The sequence below is a fragment of the Bactrocera oleae genome, chromosome 3, assembly GCF_042242935.1.
Source record: "Bactrocera oleae isolate idBacOlea1 chromosome 3, idBacOlea1, whole genome shotgun sequence".
Classification (NCBI taxonomy): domain Eukaryota; kingdom Metazoa; phylum Arthropoda; class Insecta; order Diptera; family Tephritidae; genus Bactrocera; species Bactrocera oleae.
The window spans coordinates 40,226,619-40,246,987 of NC_091537.1; positions in this window are offsets into that span (position 1 = coordinate 40,226,619).

A 20,369-nucleotide genomic window follows, 5' to 3' on the forward strand; every position below is an offset into this window, starting at 1 on the left:
AACTTGAGTATGTTGTAGAATTGGAAAGGTAAAGTTTTATACATTTTAAGTAGTAGGTCTTTATGCCAAATCTAGTCGAACGTTGTGCTTCGTCCAGAAATATTGCACAGCAATACTCCTAGAACTCGAATGCCTTCCTTATTTCATTAGTAATATGGTTGACTTGTTCTACAGCACCATATTTTTCACAAAAATCGAATTGGTGTTCTGGTATCACTTTTTTACGATGGAGAACAGGAGATATCTTTGATAACACAATTCCTTCGAATAATTTAGAAAGACAGGATAGTAGGCTTATTGGTCTGTGTGTGGTCATTTCCTGATTTAGCTGTCATTAGTATCTGCGACTTTTTCCACGCGTTTATAAATTAACTTAGTTTCAGAATGGCATTAAAGAGTTCAGGGAGCAATGCTAGTGCAACTCTTGGTAGCTCTTTTAGCATTTTCGGTGTAATAAGGACATACCCTGGAGATTTCTTCGGGTTCAATTGTTAAGTCGCAATTACAACTTCCAGTATTGATGTTTTAACAGTCTCTTGAGTTTCAAAAGCATTCTCGATTAAGTTAGGCCACATAAAACTATTAGTTAGTTTGGCTGGAACCCCTTACTTAAATGTTTTGCAATATAATTTGCCTTTTCTTCGTTACTACGTGTGTCCATGATTATGCTAAACTCACATCAGCTGGGGGTTTAAAGTTATTATGTGCTTTTATATACTTAATCTTCTATTTCGGTATTTGTTATTGTTTTTGGGCTCGTAATAGAATTTTTTCTCTTCGGAGTTGCTAAGATTGCCGCGGAGGCGAATATGTTATTGAACTCATTAATGTATTCGTCAATATCATTTTTACTGTTTAATATTGGGCTGATGTTAATGTGACTACTATTAAATTTTTGTGTATTTAAGCCAGTTTGTTTCTTTGCTTGCTAGCCTAGTTCTGAGGCAACTGGCGAGTGGTCAAAGGATAAGTCAGCAACAGTCATAGCTGATACAAGTTGGCGGTCGATTTTCTTTTAAACTGCGAAGTCTATTAGGTCGGATATTTTTCTCCGATCAGTGGCCCAATATGTTGGTTTACCTAGAGAAATACAGTCTAAATTGTTGCGTTTATTTAAAATTGTATTGTGAAGTTTTTCGAAATTATACAAGCAAGTTTTATTTCAAGAGATACTCGCAAATTTTACAAAACCATAATCAGCGATCGAGCGGACCTTAACCCCAAAACGATATACTGAAAGGACACACATAGTAACCTGCTAACTGAAACACAAGCAATCCTTGACAGATGGGTAGAACATCTCAACCAACTTCTTAACGGAAGCAGTTCAAATAAAAATCTGCAAAGGGAGGTGCCACAGGTAGTCAGTAAACCGACAGAAATCTAGAGGAGGACATTACTCGCTTGAGGAAAACTCCTGGAACTGACGAAATACCCGCAGAGCTGTATAAACATATGGCCCATGTTTCCCTCCGTCATATGCTTAAGGTGGTTCAACAGGCGTGGCAACTAGAAAGAATGCCACAACTATGGGAAACCGGTATAATATGCCCATTGTTCAAAAAAGGGGACAAATTTCAATGCAAAAATTATAGACCAATCACACTGCTAAATATGGCCTACAAAATATATTCCAATATTCTGCAAGAACGGTTATGCCCATACGTCAACCCAATTTTGGGGGACTACCAAGCAGGATTTATACCTGGAAAATGCACTACCGATCAGATATTTATAATAATACAAATTATTGAGAAAGGCAGGAAAATAATATCACAATATTTCACTTGTTTTTAGATTTCAAGGCGGCATTCGATAATATAAGTAGGTCGCTTCTCTATGAAGTCTGATATGAGTTTGGAATATCCAATAAATTAATAAATCGCGTTAAAGCCACAATTGCGTACGTTGGAAATATGGTACAATTCGGAAACTCTATATCAAGTGAATTTATTTGAAAAACGGCCTACGACAAGGGGACTTGAACTTGAAAAGGTGATAAGAGGCTCTGGAGTAAACACCAAAGGTACAATATTTTTCAAAATGACTCAAATTTTGGCACGCGCTGACGATATAGACATCGCTGCAATATCTTTAGACGATTTAAAAACGGCATTTATACAAATAGAAAAAGCTGCAAAGATTATGGGTCTTACAATAAACGAAAGTATTACAAGGTGCAATTCAAAAGTTTCAGGACTTTTATTAAAAAACGAATATTATTTTTATTTTTTATTTTTGAAAAATTTATTGGTCGCCTTCAAAATAGTCTCCTTCTGCCTGAATACAACGTTTTGCACGTTCAAGAAGGTTATCGAATGACTTTTTTGTCATTTGCCGGTATAGCGTTAAGGATGGCGGGCGTCGCCTTTTGGCTGGCATCAACGTCAGCATAGTGGTTTCCTTTCATGGCCAAATGTAGTTTTCCGAACAAATAAAAATTCGCAGGGTGCCATATCAGGCGAACAAAAAGTTTGGGTCCTTTTTGGCCTCTTTAATGATGTCTCTTGAATGTTGAATTCTGAGGTCTTTTTCGTGTTGTTTCAAAGTGTGCGGGACAAACCTTTCTGAGGCCCAAATTTTCTGTCAAAATACGATAAATCGCCGCTGCGGATATTGATAATTCCGATTCCATATATTTATGGAATGGCGAAATCAGTGCACCACAGTATTGGCTGAAATTTAAGCGTTGGCGAGCATAACTTTGAGGTAGTTGACTAGTTTAAGTGTTTAGGAGTAAACACTAAAAATACGAACAATTTATCTGCGGAAATAGACCAAAGGATAATAACCGCTAACAATGGCTTATGTTCTATTTCCAGTGATGGCTTATGGTGGAAGCGGTATAACCACGAACTGCTGACCACCCTGATATTGTAATATTATTTTATATTGTATTATGAGCGTAAAACTCAGTGTTTAAGGCGGTTTCCTAAAAGTACCCCAGTGCTGCCATTTGCTTTACCTGCCTGCACAACCGATGATCTTTTCTTCTCGCTTTGCTTACAGCTATCCTGCGGTTTTCTATTTGTATTAGGCGATTGCCTGCTGCGGATTGCGGTAGTTTCTCTGTCGACTTCGCCTTCTATTTATAAATAGCTGCGTCTACAGTTCCACTGTTGTTGTTTTATGAAGTTGTTGGTGATGTTGGCGTATCATAGTAAAGTAGGCATTAGAGAGCCTTAAGTCGTTGTGCATTCATTTTATTACTTCAATTTCTGAATAAATTATTGGTTTGGTCTATTATTTATATTCTTATTTAAATTGTTATTATTTTAATTTTAATCTTATTGTTGTTGTTATTATTATTTTCTGTTAAGCGTCCTTTTGCAAAAAAAAGATTTTCCAACAAAATTGGCAGATTTTATTTCGCAACTGACTCTACTCTAGTTGTTAACTAGCAAAAACCTTACCATACCTTTAGGCGCAACTTAGGAAGTTTTTTTTATCGCCACTACTAAGTCAAACCTGTTTGTTTATTTTGTTTTCATTAATTTTTCGTATACAGTTTTGTGGAGCGCCAATTTATTTGTTATTTGCGATTGTTTTGATGGCAGTTTTAGCCTATTTTGAGCCTATACGCTATAAATGATCGTTGCGATCCTTGGTCTATTAAGGCCCTAAGCTTAAACAGTTCTCCTCGGTGTTCGATGGAGACGACTGCTGTGGGTAGTAGTACTCTACTTTAATTTTCGCTGTTTTCTGGGCAATTTTCGGGATTTCGCACTTCGGGATTTGCTGTTGCAACTAAACCCGTGGCTCTTTTCATATTAGAGCTGTTGGGGGATGAGCTAGGAAATATGCTGTAATGAAGCATTGAGTGTCTTTTATGACAACAGAAGCAATTGTATTTGCTATTACAATTTTTATAAATATGCGCATGTAACAAGCAATTTGTACAAAGTCTTTTTGAGCTGACAAAATTATTTCGTTCGTTAACTTTTAAGTTTTTAAACTTCTCGGAGGTGATACAATTTTTGTGCTGTAAACATGTCCCGGAAGGCCGGCCATTCTTCATGACCTCCATAAAATGTTTCTGTGTCACATGCGGGCACCTCGAGGTGAATGCCTGAAGTTGCTTCTTGATTTTGTATTTGTGCCAGCTCTACTCTCGGGATGTGGAGTAGGTGCAATTGCATTTATTAGCTTTAATGGATCAGAAATCATAGCTTTTGTTTCTTCGAACTGTCTTGCGCGTGTAGCTTCTGCAGGTGTAATTCGATTTTTGTCCACATTCATCATTTTTATAATATAATATGTTAAAATATTATATTTGTCAAAACGAATTAAATTTTTCTCAGTGTAAACTGATTTATGTATATAATTTTTACCGAATACTCTTTTAGGTGAATAAGAGTTTGATATTTCGGATTATATATTAAAAACGTGTATTTAGTGTTAATAATACCGTTTTGTATTTACTTGCGTATATTTTTATTATTTATCCCGATTGTAAATTATATTTTCTTAATTTAATTATTGAGAACCGCACTTTTAACAATACTTTTGATGTCCTTATTTTGAGGTATTTAGGTACACCCTAATACACATACTTGTATGTATATATTTATGCTCTAACGCAATTGAGAGCTTGTTGAAGAGCTCAATGCGCTTTTTATACCCCGAACAGGGTATATTAATATATCGAGTTTGTAACACCCAGAAGGAAACGTCGGAGACCCCATAAAATATATATAGAAATGATCAGCATGATGAGCTGAGTTGATTTAGCCATGTCCGTCCGTCCGTCTGTATATATGCAAACTAGTCTCTCAGTTTTTAAGCTATCGATCTGAAATTTTGTACCGGCTCTTTTCTCACTAAGAAGGTGCTCATCTGTCGGAATTGCCAATATCGGACCACCATAGCATATAGCTGCCATGCAAACTGAACGATCGGAATCAAGTGTTTGTATGGAAAACTCTTTTATTTGACGAGGTATCTTCACGACATTAGGCATGAGTTATTGTTTGAGGCAACAACGTAAACTTGAACAGATCGGATGACTATAACATATAGCTGCCATATTAACTGAACGATCGGAGTAAAGTGCTTGCATGAAAAACCTTTTCATTTGACACGGTATCATGACGAAATTTGGCATAAGTTATTTTCTAAGGCAAGAATATAATCTCCGAAAAAATTGTTTAAATCGGATCACTATGTCATACAGCTATCATACTATATAAACTGAACAATAGGAGTAAAGTGCCTGCATGGCAAAAATTTGTATTTTTTATTGAGGATTCAAGGATTGAGGATTGAATCAAGCTATTGTAAGGAACCTTTGTATCTGTGAAGGGTATTATACCTTCGATGCAACCAAAGTTAACGTTTTTTCTTGTTTTTTTTTTTTGTATGCAATCCTGCTTGGTTTAGCTGGCCAAAGATGCCGTAAGTATACATATATAAATTGCGTTTCTATATTTTTGCAATATAAAGAGAGCGCGAAAACGAAATTAGTAATATGCAGGTATATCCCGTCTGCACGGATCTATATATGTTTGTAAGTTTTGGTATATACGTATATATTTATAATAGGAATATAAGTATATGTAAGTATATTATATGCATTAAGTAAACATGCTTTTATGTATGTTTGATGTTTTCTTCTAGTTTTGTATTTATGTAATTGTTTATGTTTTATACTTTTAATTTGGTCTTTGCTTGCTTATTTTAAGCAATCTTGCTTATAGCTTTATTAAGCTTAAGGGGTATTGCCGGAAAATTTTGGGAAGTAAATACTTCAATTTTTGTTTTAGAGGAGAGTTAAGCGTGTTTGGAATAATAAAAGATGAAATGAACACGCTCAATTTGATTTTAATCAAGGGGCGTTTATGGAGGATGTATGTATGTATGTCTATAATATCTGTCGCCAATTTTGTTCCTCCTCTCTTTTCCGCTGGTTTTGTCTGTAGGGTTTGTATTTTTGTGGATAAATTTGTTCGCGGGCGAATATATGTTTTTGTGTAGGTTTTGTTTTAAGGTGCTTTAGTTTCGCGCCCAATTTATATTTTTAGTTTATTGTTTTTGGAGTTTACTCCTTAAGAATCGTTTTTCATATAAGGCGCCCGGTATGAAAAAATATGAGGAGTGAAATCTACTGATGAATGACCTCAGATGAACTCGGTAACGTTTTCACGCGCATCCTTTCTCCCCACTTTTCAGTTGTGTATACTTTTATGTAGACTTTGTGTAGAGTTATTGTTGTTATGACTACAGCGCCATCTATACTACTATCATAGTCTATACACTACACGGTCAGCTGATTGGTACGAGCGCCGCCATATTAGATTGGGTGCAGTGATACGGACAGCCAGCATTAATTTTGTTGTTCTTCTATTTTAAAGTGTTATTATTTTATTGATATTAATTTATTATTTTTTTTTTTCTTTCAGCAACTGCAGCCAACCCACGAACTTGATTTCTGCCACAATTTTAATCCCGATTTTATTTAAGTTTTACATTTTTTATTTTTGAGTATTAAACATGTGGTCGCGAAAGCAACAAAGTACTTAAACCGCAAAATAGAATAATATTTCAATATTCATAACACATTTGTACGAAACAGTTACATGCCAATATATAAGTAAATATATATATATGCATCTAATTTTTAACATATTTCTTCAATTTGCTTGAAGTTTTTTCCAGTTCTTTGTTCAACTAAACTTCTAAATAGTGAAGGCGTTGAGTAATGATCGCTAAAGACCGATCGTTGACTGGAGCAATGCAGTGATGACAAATGCTTGAACGAAATTTCATTAGCGAAATTTTTTCAGTCGTAAGCAAACATTGAAGCGTAATGACGTCACGGATAAACGAAGAACTGTGGAAGGACTTCTTTGAAATTTATCTAAGCGTTCTGGATGGCTGGATTATAAATTTTTAAAAAAATCATATAATATAAAAAAAAACATATAAATAAAAAAAAATTATAACAAAGAAACAATACAAGTCATAATAAAATATTATGGTTTTATGATGAACGTTTTAAATTAAATTAGCAAATAAAATTTAGTTGCACGTTGATCAAAAATATTTGTGTCGTTCCCTGAAATTTCGTTTCGCACTGCTTTTGTTAGCTATTTTTAGCGGGTTTATTTCTGGCATCCCACCTTTTTTGACATCAGCTGTTAGAAATTCCCTGATTTTAATAATCAGGGAAAGAGAATAACAGAAAAATCAGCGAAAATGAGAGAGTCTCGCTTCATGTCATCCTTGATGTTGCTTCGTTCACAAATAAGTGCACTTTCACACAGGGATTCAAAAGAGTCTGAGTTTTTTCAAATTTTCTTTTGGTGTCGCTCTGGGCATTCACACGGTCAAAAAGAGTCCAGCAACTCGAGTCTAGTTTTTCTGCATTCCTTTTCACAAAATTTTCGTAAATATTTGTGCGGTTCGACTGCGCAAAACCGCGCAACACTGCGTGCTGCGTATTTCATTTGTATGTTGAGATGATGGTCACACATTTTGCTTGCAATGAATTACCATAAATATGGTAGAACAATATGCATAATACAAGTACCTACCCGCTAAATAGTTTCAAATAAATACTAAAGACGGGAATTCCCTAATCCACAAGAATGTATTGAATATCCGCAACTAATATTTTCAAGGCCAAATTTATAATAGGAATTTCCTAATCTTTAAGTATTAAAAACTCATAATTTCTTTACTCCGTATTAAAAATTCATAATTTCTTTACTCCATAGTCTATATCTTAATTTCCTCCTTATTTACAATTTGTCATAATATTTTTATTATTCTATGCATACGTATTTGCATATTACATACAAAAATAGATAACAGAACTCAAATTTGCGATCGAATTCATTTGAAACCGAGCGCTCTCGCAACCATACAAAGAATTTGAAAGTGAAAAGGAATGCTGAAAAGGGTAGCAGCGAGCTGTTACGAACAAGAACACAAAGCGTGCCACCCGAACACGTTATTGAATATTAAACGCTGATTTAAAAACCGTGCTATATAAGCAGCCTTGCGCAGGCTCAGTTCAAACCCACGATCGAGAGCTGGAAGCAGAAGCTGTGTTAATTTTGTAAACAAATTAATTATTTTATGCAGCTAAGCGCCAGTACTCATCTCTTCCACCACACTTTTGCAGTCACACTTTCAAACATTTTGCCTATGTCCGACTCCATTCTGATGAACTGCGCGTTAATAAAATAAATATTTTTAACAACCAATTAAGCTAATGCAACGGAAATAGCCGACATCAAAAACAAAAAGAAATTGCAGTCAAATGAATTCAGTGGCCAAAAATTTACAACGACAGTGTTGTTTTGCGGCTACCACATATTTATTTAGTTTGCCACATGATTTATGCTTAATGACTTTATATTGTTGTAATTTAGCTGTACGCGTATGCGCAGGCACAGCGAGCCAAGGCACATTCAATATATGACAGATACGTGTCTATATACTATGCTTGTGTGTGTTTGTAATATGTACACTGTTTTTGGCAATGGCTGACTGTTGCAGTTGCTTGTCGATATTCAGTTACAACGGTCAACAGAGGCCTATTTATGATATAGATTCACAGGATCATCGAAATCAAGTTAATGTAGAAGAAATTCGTGATCCGTATCAACACCTTCTATAAGAATCAACGATGACGTTGTAGCAGCGGCGATGATCGATGTCGTCAATGGTTTAGCCAATGGGACAGTTGGTAAATTGTTATATGTTGAGTTGAATACTCAAAATGAAGTACTGCGAGTTTGGCTTCTATTTCCAAAAGGAGTTGGTGTTAAAACTCGTGGAAAAGTAGCTGGCTACGCAAACGCAAAAGGAACCAGTACAGAATTAGTTCCTATTAACCGTAGATCTGCAACAGTACCTCTTAATCGAAATAAATCCATCCATGCGAAAAGAATTCATTTTCCACTCAAACCGGCTTGCGCATTGACTATTCACAAGTCACAAGGGGAACATTTGATGAAATTGTTTAAAAATACAGCAAGACACATTCACAGTCTTTGGTCTACGTAGCCTTATTCAGAGTCACGTCTCAAGAAGGCTTTCATATTGTCAACGTTTTTATCATGGTAGACAACGCAATGAAACGATGCTTCTCTTGCGCAATGAGTTTGCCAGGCTTTTTACGGTTCATCTTACTACGATTGATCAAATTATTCTCATTAAAATGAATGAAGGAAATATGATTATCTTTTCGCTTAATTGCCAAAGTCTCCGGGCACACGCATGGGATCTTCGAGGAAACATTATACAGAAAGCACATATTTTAATGTTATCAGAAACATGGCTTCGCAACGAGGAATCAATTGAAATTGACAATTTTAAATGTATATCACAGTTTAGTCGACCAGAAATTAATAGTGGAGGCGGAGTCAGTATTTACCAACAAGTTAACGATTCACGCCATGTGCTTGTTGGTAACGATACTTACTTAAGAAATGCCCAGCAATTCAGCCAAACTCATTCCAATTTGGGAGACATAAGTATGTCCTGCGAGATGTATTTTACCTAATGGCCAACACATTGTTCTCATTACAATTTATATTTCCGTCAATCAAAAAGTTACCGATGTGATAGATTTTATTCACGAGACATTGTTGGATAATACTGAGGGTGGATCGAAGCTATTGAAAAAACAGTATCATTTAATGCCACTATTACTGAGTGGCGATTTTAATATAGATTTTAACAAAAATGACGGATTGAGATTGATACAATTTTTAAAATCTGAATTTGATTAAGATATTGCTTCTAATAGAACACTAGGGACGACGAGATATGGTACAACCATTGATGCGGTGTTTTCACGATTCGTGAACCATGTATCTATTTTAGTTCACGTGTCATATTTTAGTTACCATAAACCTCTTGTCACAGTGATTAATAATAATGACACTATAAATCTAATTAATATGTAAAAGGATAATAATAGTTCATGATAATAAAACAATAATATTAATAAAATAAGTGAATCAATTTTCCTAATGATATATACATGTAAGATCTATTTGAATGTAAAATGTTCGATGTATAATATTGCACCGAATTGCGTATTGAAATTGTAAATAAAGTAAAAATATAAATATTCTCTAAGTATTTTCATGAGTGCGGTTATTTACCCTAACATGTGATGGTCTTTTTCAATACGCTTTAATTAGCTTCTGATGTATGTCTGTTTGTAACCTATACTTTTGACTTGTTTTGTGCCTGTTTTTAAAAACTATTTCTGAGGAGTAAACTCCAGTCGTGCGTCGGAGCTGACACACACACTTCTTTTTTTTTAGGTTTCGCCCCGTTTGTGTGGGTTATGGTTTGTTTTTATTACATATTATATATATATTTTATTTTACTGTAACTTATATATTTACTACATATGTAGGTATATGTATGTGTGCATATATTTGTCGAGTCACTGCACTTTCTTTGTTTTTCACTCCACTGCTTACATTTTATTTCTAGGACCTAAAATTATAGTGCCTTTCGTTTAGGCTCGAAGGACCATGATTAAAGCGATACATAATTTGTATGGGAGCACCACTGTCTTTAAAATGCTGACACTCAATACACTCGCGTTTAAAATTATAAATAAAAATGCGATTTTTCTCGTTTACCGTTTATAATCGGCAAGAGTAGCGCACAGGATCGTTGTTGTCGAAAAGTAAATCTGGCGGAGTGGTGTCGAGTTGAAATGGTGTAAGTTGCGCGCAGGATCGCCATTTTGTCGAAAGTGTATAAGCGAATGTTGATGTGGCGCTCAGGCACGTAGACGATAAACGAACGTTGATGGTATGTTGTGTTGTCCTGTGTGGTGTGATTTCATCGGGTGGTGAGAACCTGTAATGTTCTGGTGGTGGCTAGAAAACTCCACATTGTGAATGAGCCGTGGCGCTTATGAATGAGGCAGCAGATGGGGCGTTCGTAGCTAGATGGGAGGTTAAGGGAGGGTGGGGATTAAGTATTCATAGTTTGATTCATCATAATTTGATTCAAATTATGGTTACTCTCAGATTCCCCTCGCGGTATGAGATTCCATTGCGGCGATGGCGTACCTCTGGTATCGACTGGTACCAATATGGACGATCTGTTAGGGAAGCGCCACGGTCCTCACGTTTTAAGTGTTTGAACGGAGATATGTGCAAAAGCTTGTGGAAGTTCATTCCGGAATACTTGGAGGCCATTTATGATAAGTGCGTGTGGGAGGGTTATTTGGCACGCCATGCTGTTCGCACCATATATCGTAGTCTATTTGTAGCTTGTGCTACTTATGGAGCCGCAATATGGTGGGAAACAGCGATGACGGTCTCTGGTCGCCGAAAACTCCTCTCGATGCTACGTTGCATGATGCTTGCATATTTGATTGTATGTCGCACCGTTTCAACGGATGCGATGCAGATTTTATTAGGTGCACCCCCTCTTGACTTGAGTGTCATACAGCGTGCAGTTGCATTCAGGTTAAGAAAGGGCTTGAGTGTGTCATTGCTGCGGAATGAATGGATTTCCGATGATAATTTGGACATGGAGGGATATCTAGGGAGCAAGAGGATTCTAGATGATAATCCTAACGGTCGGGTGACTTATGAGTACATCCGGGACGTTAGATTTGTTGAGGGTAACCCAAACTTTTTGTCTGAGTCTGGGTTTTTTGCTTACGGGGCATGGGCCTCTGAATGCATTTTTGCATCAGAGGCACCTTTCTTATAGGTCGGGGTGTATGTGTCGGGCGCGATGTGAAGACTGGGTTCACTTGATCGCGGAGTGCCCGATGTACTCGAACATCAGGGATCTCGGGGGTATGGGGATTGGCTGGACTGATAGACGTTTAGATGTTAGCGGTGTGATCTCCACTAGTCGGAATGCCGAACAGTTATGGTCGTTTGCTCGTGAATTGTTTAGGTGGCAGGGGCGTTTAACTGAGAATTAGGGTTAGCTTCTTGTGTGAAAGGTATGTGCGTATTATATGCTTATGGGGTTCAACCCCTGGTTACCAGTCCAGAGCAGTTGGAGGCTCAACTGGTAGTAGCTTCGGCTACGAGGTCTGACCGGAGACTTAATTCTGGTAGCTGGTAAAGCTGTCGTCAGCAGGTACCCATGTTAAACACACCGGACGTTGAACATAACGGAATTATGTAAACATATTTTAATCATAAATGTTCTCAATGGCGCCAAAATAATTAACGTATTTTTATTAAATTGCTTTTTATTTTTTTGTTAGTTTGAGATCATTTGGGACGGGTCTTCTCAACAGGCATAAGATGATTTCTTGAAATCTAAATTGCCAGCAATATTTCCTGTGGAGACTACTTCCTTATGTTTAGCAATATTTATCTAAATATACATATATCAAGACATCTATTGCTGACAATTAGTCTAATTTTGGTGGATTGACAGCTTTGTCTTCGTTTCTAATGAAACTTTGTAGCGGTAACATGTTGTGATGAACATGGTTCATGATTATCATCGAAGGGACGATAAATTTCCAGAAGCAACTAGACAGCGAATTCGTAGTTGCCAGAATGTTCTAGAGGCGAAGTTTTATTAAAGATGTACTCTATAAAGCCTGCCAGATTTTGCAGCACTCACAGTTCTAGTTAGAGTGTTGTCGTGTTAAGAGAAATTGAGACATAAGCAAGAAGTGGTAAGCTCGAACGGTTATACACTTATCTTTATTTCTAATTACAACAACAACACTTATTACTCACTATTCAAGCTTACAACTCATTTCAGTGGAATCCTTTTACTACCTGATCTATCAGTCTCTCAAATGTAGCAAGAGCATTACATAATTCAAAGGGCATTACGGTAAATTACCACAGACCATCTCCAACACTGACAGCCGTCTTTTCTTTGTTTAGCTCCACTTGCCAAGAACCACTTTTTAAATAAAGTGTTGAGAACCATTTTGTACCTGGTAACGAGTCCAGAGTATCATCGGTTCTAGATAGTGGAAGTTATCCAGAAGATAACCTTCAACCTTCTATAGTACACACAAAACCTCATGTTGCTGATGGTTTGATTAAGCCGCTTTCGCTTATTTCACGTATGATCTGGTTTACAACTTCTCGTTTTGTTATTGAATCTTCCTCAAGACCTATTTCGCAATTTATCACGACCTCAATCTCTTAGCACTGCCTTAATATAACTCTTCTGGAAAGTTTGATTGGTGACTTGTTCTCATTAAGTACTCTTACTGGAAGACGTTTATCTTGTTCGGTCATAACCAGGGTTTTGCCTATAAGTAAGTTTGATATAGATTCTTCTGTGGATAGAACTAATCAAAACTTGTTTGTTCTATGAGTCTTCATCTATTTCTGCCCAAATAACTGCTTCCGAAGATAAAGTCATAATCATTTTCCTCTACTTCTAATTTAAACACATATTCGTAAACATTAATGTTCGAACTTCATTTGTTGCTAAACCACGTTTTTTCAGATCCTTTTTCAGTTGTGGAATCTTTAGATCGTTAAACTCAGCCATTTTAGAACAATTCTGTCTTTGGGAATTTAGTTGACAATCTTATTATTATTATTACTCGTTATTCGAGTTTACAACTTATTGCTAATAGCTCAGTTCAGGGATAAAAGGATGTTCAACTTATTTCAGTGCGAAAGTGCCGCAAAATTAGTGTTTTTATAACTATTTGCATTGTAAGCAGATCAGCCAAATTAAAAATTGTTGGACATTTAAATTAAATCACCTACCATTTATTAATATTATATTAATAATATATATATATACATATTCATTTAACACATGGAGAAACCATTTAAATCCTTTTTTGTGGTTTTGTGACATATTAAAACAACTGATTTTTTAATATTCACTACTTAATCAAAAGAAAAAAGGAATTAGCTCTCAATTAATAATTGTTTTCTATTGAAAATTATTACTACTAAGCTTGGTAGAACAAAATATTTCATCACATACATTTCAATTGCACGTTTTCCAATTATGGTTAGTAATCTTCAACAGCAGCGACAAATCTATCTGTACACATATTTCTTTAGTAGGATTTCAATCTAGCCGTTCCTCTTTTTCCAATTGCTAAACGTCAGACAACTCCCTGAGTTCAGGAGGTTTTGACGTTTAGCAATTGCTCTCTCATTTCCAGTCCAAGAGTTAGGCATCTCTGATTCAATTGCTCTTTACACGGCAACACTCTAATTAGAACTACGTTTGCTAAACAATCCGGCAGCCCTTACATAGTAGATTGTTATCTAGCAGCATATGGTCGATTCGATATTGTTCTATCATCTGTGTTCCTCACAATTTTGTGAAAGGGATGGTAACAGCACACGAAAAGTCGACTTTAGATTTTAGAGTCGACTTGGAATTTTATGACTCTTAAAGTCGATTAATCATTGCTAAAAGTACTCTCAAGTCTACTTTTTTATATATTAAACAATTATATTACCGTCAGTTATGTTATACTATGCTTATTTAAAACGGTTACCAAGGATACCAACGATGCTGTTTATTATTGTCCAATCAGAAAGAGGTTAGTTTAACGATAAGGTATAAAAAAATATAAAAGAGTCGGTACATGAAAACGATACAAACTGTAATACCATCGAATGTTAAAACTGTTCAACAGAAAATTCGAAGTCATCGAGTGAGAATCGATTTTAATCGACTTGAAGAATTCAAACTCGATTCTAAAAAGTCGATTATTTTAAGTTAAAGATCGATTCTTGACCAAAGTCAGAGTCGACTTTCCTATCCCTATTTTGTCAGAATCAACTAGACAGCTAATTCCTAATTGCAGGAGTGATTTTGTGACGAACTGCTGGCTGAAAAGGAGTGGAAAATAAATTTTTACTTTTTCCATTCTCCTCATATGTTTTGCGATCCTCATAAAATTTCTAAATGGTTCAAGAACTCAAACATGCGCTACATCAGTTCGAACATAAGTACCAACGCGACGCCATCTCGAGAATAATTATTACACCATATCTAACGCCCGTGCAAAAATATTGCCAATCTTAATGGCAATAAATTTGACACCTTGTTAGCAATGGCTGCTGCTTGTGTCGATACCGCATGATCCTTTACTATAGATGCAGTCTATATAATACATCCAAGAAATAATAATATCTTTATACAATATACCCGAACTGAATATTAATTTCGGTAAATGTATTGTTTAGGTCCCCCACATAAGGAGGCCTTATAATGAAATTTTTTTTGTTTTAAATCGTCTTATTTTTACGCGTAGATTACAAATCCGTGAGCGAAAAGAGGATTTTTTCAATAACTTATGTATATTTTTCAATATTTATTTACACACTTTGCACATATCACATATTCAAGTCACTTAGTTGTTGTTGTTGTTGTAGCGGCAAAATTGTGTAGAATTCAGAGCACTTAGCTGTAATTTCCAGTTCAGTGTGTTAAACATTTTCTTATGAAAAAAATATACTGAAGAAATCAACACAACACAGTCAAAATTTCTTTTGTGCCGCGATTTGATGGTATGAACGAATATCGGAGATCATCGAACTCCTTTCCGCACTGGCGGCCTTCGGAAGCGCTTCAAAAAAATAATCCTGGTCAGTCAAAAACCGGGTGTTCATAATTCAACCGCGTCAAACTCCTTTCTGCACTGGGGGCCTTCGGCCGCGCTTCAAAAAAATAACCCTGGTCGGTCCCAAATCGGGGTGTTCATAATTCAATCGCGTCAAACTCCTTTCTGCACAAACAGCAGCGATATATATATATATATATTTATATTCTGCAAACGAATTAAAATGAATAATAATATAGTACGCGAAGGGAATAACAATCACCCCGGTGTTGGATCGGCCAGTGTTATTTTTTTTAAGGGCATCCGAAGACCGTCTGGAAATATAACAAAAAACAAGTAAGGAAGGGCTAAGTTCGGATGTAACCGAACATTTTATACTCTCGCAATGTCAAATGGTATACTCGTTTTAAATTTCTTTGGGGATCTTGCCGCCTTGTTCTATGTCACCCGATTTCACTCATTTTCACGCCGTCGGTAGAGGTGCTAAAAACATTTGTTCTCAGTGAATTTTGTTATTATGGCTTCAGTGGTATAGAAGATATGCACGTTAAACTTATTAGTTGGCGGGACCACGCCCACGCCCACTTCAAAATATTTTAACTGCCGATGCTTCTTCCAAGGTGATCCTGTATACTAAATAAGAGTATTGTATCTTGTTGTGGAGCTTAGTTATGGAAATTTATTTGTTTTTGACTAATAGCGTTATGTGGCCGTGGCAGTGGTCCGATTACGCCCATCTGCAATACCAACCGTCTTACGGTACCAAGAAACATGTGTACCAAGTTTTATAAATATATCTCAATTTTTAATCAAGTTACAGCTTGCCCAGAGGGACGGACAGACAGTCACCCGGATTTCAAATCGTCTCTTCATCCTGATCATTTAGGTTATGTATATAACCCTATATCTAACTCGATTAAATTAAGGTGATACAAACAACCGTCAGTTGAAAAAAACTATTGTACTCTGTAGCAACAAGTTGCGAGAGTATAAAAATGAAAAGATGGCATACCATTATTGGCATACCATTATTGAAGACTTATATGAAATATAGGTTAAATTAAAAGAAAAATTTACTAACAAGATTTTATTTGCAAAAAATTTTCCCTTGGATATACCAAACAAGGAAGACCAGGGAAATTAATAGAGCAAACGCATAACAGAGCACACAGGGGCTTTGACGAAAATATTAAACAAATCTCAAATTTTTACTATTGGCCAGAAATGCATACACAATTTAAAGAATACAGAATACAAAAAAAATTAATATGATAGACATCCCATTAAAATACCTATTGGAGAGGTCCCTATACCTAAAGAGGAGGGAATGCAAATACACATAGATATATTTTATGCACAATCATTAAAATTCATTACATGTATCGATAGTTATTCAAAGTTTTTGGTTATTAAACAAATTGAAGATAAGATTAATTTAGAAGATAAAGTGTTAGAGATATTACATGGGTTCTCTAATGTAAAGAGAATAACAATTGATAATGAACCAGGATTTACTACGGTACAATTTAAATCCCTGATGCAGAGACTTCAGATTGATAATTATTTCTTCAAAAAGTAATAAAAGAAGATTTAGGAAATAAGGTTACAATTAACTACAGAAATAGAATAGAACATAAAGATAATATGAAATCTTGAATATATGTCATTGAAAATGAACACGGACGATTGACTATAACTGATTTAATGGACATTTCTAACTTTAAGCTACGGCAAAATAAAGATGTAATTGATAAATATATTGAGTATTCAAAAATTATAAATGATTGCAAATACTATGAAGTAAGAGCAATCACACAAGAAAACGGTAAATTAGTAATTGGCAAAGAAATTGCAAAATGCAAAAAATAATATATTAATATAAAAAATTGTAAAAAAGAAATGATAAACACCTATTGTAAAATTAATAATACAAATACTTGCCTATCAGATATTTTGTCCAGAAAAAAAGTAAATGTATAAAAATCAAGACAAAAATAAAGAAATAGATGTAATTAAAGAAGGAGCAATATAAGTATCTGGAAATAACACAGTTGATGTATTCTTTTTCAAAAAGCTTAGACCACCCACAAAATGTAAACAATAAAACCAATTACTGAATAAGCGAATATTGTAACTGACACTTATTGTAAGAAATAAGCAAATAAGAAAATTGTATAAAAAAGAGTAAATTGAAATAAAGAGACCAGTTATCCATCAGGGTCACTCAAACTATCGTATTTGATTTCTTCCGCGCGTCCGCGGAATTTATAGATTTTTTTCATACTTCCTAATCGAAGGAAGTTAATTGGCACCCAACAACGTGGGGCATGTGTTACATCTGTTTAGTGATATCCTAGGAAAAAACAGAGGGAGAAAATAGCAATTATCCCTAGCCGCAAGGACAATCACAGTGACGCGTGTCGGAACCGCAAATCTAACAATCAAGTATTCTCTCGGGAAGAGAAAAGTAAAAAAAAAAAACTTACATTCCTCAGGAGAAAAAATGGATTACAACAACATGAAAATTCCTGAATTACACAAGTTAATAAATGTTAACCAATTTTTAAAATTACAAGTACTAAATTCGACAAGTGAATAAACGTTTTACAACAACACTAAAATTACTAAATTCCACATGTGAAAAAATGTTTTACATCAACATGTGAATAAGTGTTTTACAAAAATTTTAAAATTACTAATTAATTATAAATAATGAAAAGGAAGAAGACATATTTAGCTAAGGAGATGAGTCTGAGCGACATGAGAGTAAAGGAAATATAAAAGATGAAAACATTAAAGGCAATACAAGGTGCGTTCCAAAGTAAAAAGTAACAAAGTAAACTCTAGTGGCGCCATCTATATGTCGACTAGTGCGTTAGAATCTGCTACCCTTTATCGACTTCCAGTACAAATTTCATGACATTTCACATGCCATGGAAGTGAAGTTATTGCGTAGTGTCAGTATGTTTTTGTTATCGAACAAAGAGCCAACATTAAATTTTGTTTTAAAATTGGTAAAACTTTTACCAAAACTTCAATTGATGAAACAAGTTTATGGCGATGATTGTCTATCCCGTAGCAGAATGCACGAGTGGTTTTAACGTTTTCAAAGTGGCAGTTGTTTCTATGATTCCAAGGGTATTGTCCACAAAGAATTTGTTCCACCCTGCCAAAACGTTACTGGGGTATTCTACCTTGGAGTTTGAAGCGTTTGGTGCGCCGTATTTGACGTGTTCGGCCCGAATATCGCGAAGATGGAAGTTGGCGTTTGTTGCACGATAATGCGCCGTCTCATCGATCGACGCTTGTGGCCGATTATTTGGCCAAAAATCACCTTTTAACAATCAACCAATCCCCGTATTCACCTGATAAGGCACCGTGCGACTTCTGCTTTTTCGGAAAAATGCATTTGTCGATGAAAGGAAAGCGTTATGCAGACGTGGAGGGCCATTCAATAGGCTTACACCGGCATAATGGTGGCCATAACTGGCAACGAGCTAAAACACTCGTTCGACATGCTTTTGGACCGTGCAAAAAGCTGTATTAAAGCAGAAGGAGACTATTTTGAATAAAATTAATTGATTCTTTTTCTCATTTGTTCTGTCTAGTTTTTAAAAGTCCTGTTTACTTTGGAACGCACCTTGTAGAATTACTTTGGGAGCTGAGACTCCTAGAGCACCAGCTGAAGATTTATACCAGCACAATGAATATATTAAAAATAAAATATATATTGTGGAACAAGAAAGTTCTACAACGCCAACCGACAATACCGGCAACAAAAGATTAAAATTTACTGTGGAATAAAAAAGTTCTACAACGTCAGTCGATGTACTTACCGACAATAAAAAAAATTATCTAAACAAAATTACTTTGGAGGAAGAATTTTTTGAAGCACCAGCTGAAGAAAATACCGGCATAAATAAAGAAAAAATTTTATATTTGAGGAAATAAATTAGAAATAAAATAAATGAAATACATTCTTCAATAAACATGAATTTACCGTTTCTAATGGATATTCGTGCGGAAACAAGAACTTCGGTAAATACTCCAATTTGGAGTAAACAGTATCCTTTAGCATCAAATGCTTTTGTGAATAAAGAAATCGATAGTCATTTAAAAAACGAAGTTCTACGACCAAGTAAAAGTCCTTATAATTCTCCAATCTGGGTGGTATCAAAAAAGGGTATCAATAATAATGGCACAGCAAAATTTAGAATGGTAGTGCATTTCAAAAAACTAAATGAAATTACTATTTCGGATACATATCCGATACCAGATACAAATGTTAAACTTTAAAACTAGGAGGAGAATCAGGATTTCCAAATTTAAATGAAGCCTGAGGACATCGAGAAACTGCATTTTCAGTAAATAATGGAAAATACGAATTTTTAAGAATGACATTTGGTTTAAAGAATAAAACGTATATATTGATGATATAATTGTTTTTTACGCAACTTAGTGGATCACATAAAAAATTTGAATCAAATAATCAACATACTTAAAAAATCAAATATGAAAATATCATATCAAAGTCAAAATTTTTTGAAAATGAAGTTAAATTTTCGGGATGCAAAAGATGTAATCAAAACGGATCCGCATAAAGTTGAAGCGATCTGTAGTTTTTCATTACCAAAAACAGTACGACAACTTCGAAGTTTCATTGAAATGATTGGATATTATTGAAATGATTAATTGCAACACTGAACGCCAACTATAGTTAATATTTTGTACTTGTCAAAAACCTTTACTGTTGGCAACCTTACTCTGTAATCTACTATTGTCATTTTATTTTTTACAATATAATATATTCCGTCGATTTGCTCAGTTCGTGTTTTTATTTTAATTTCCT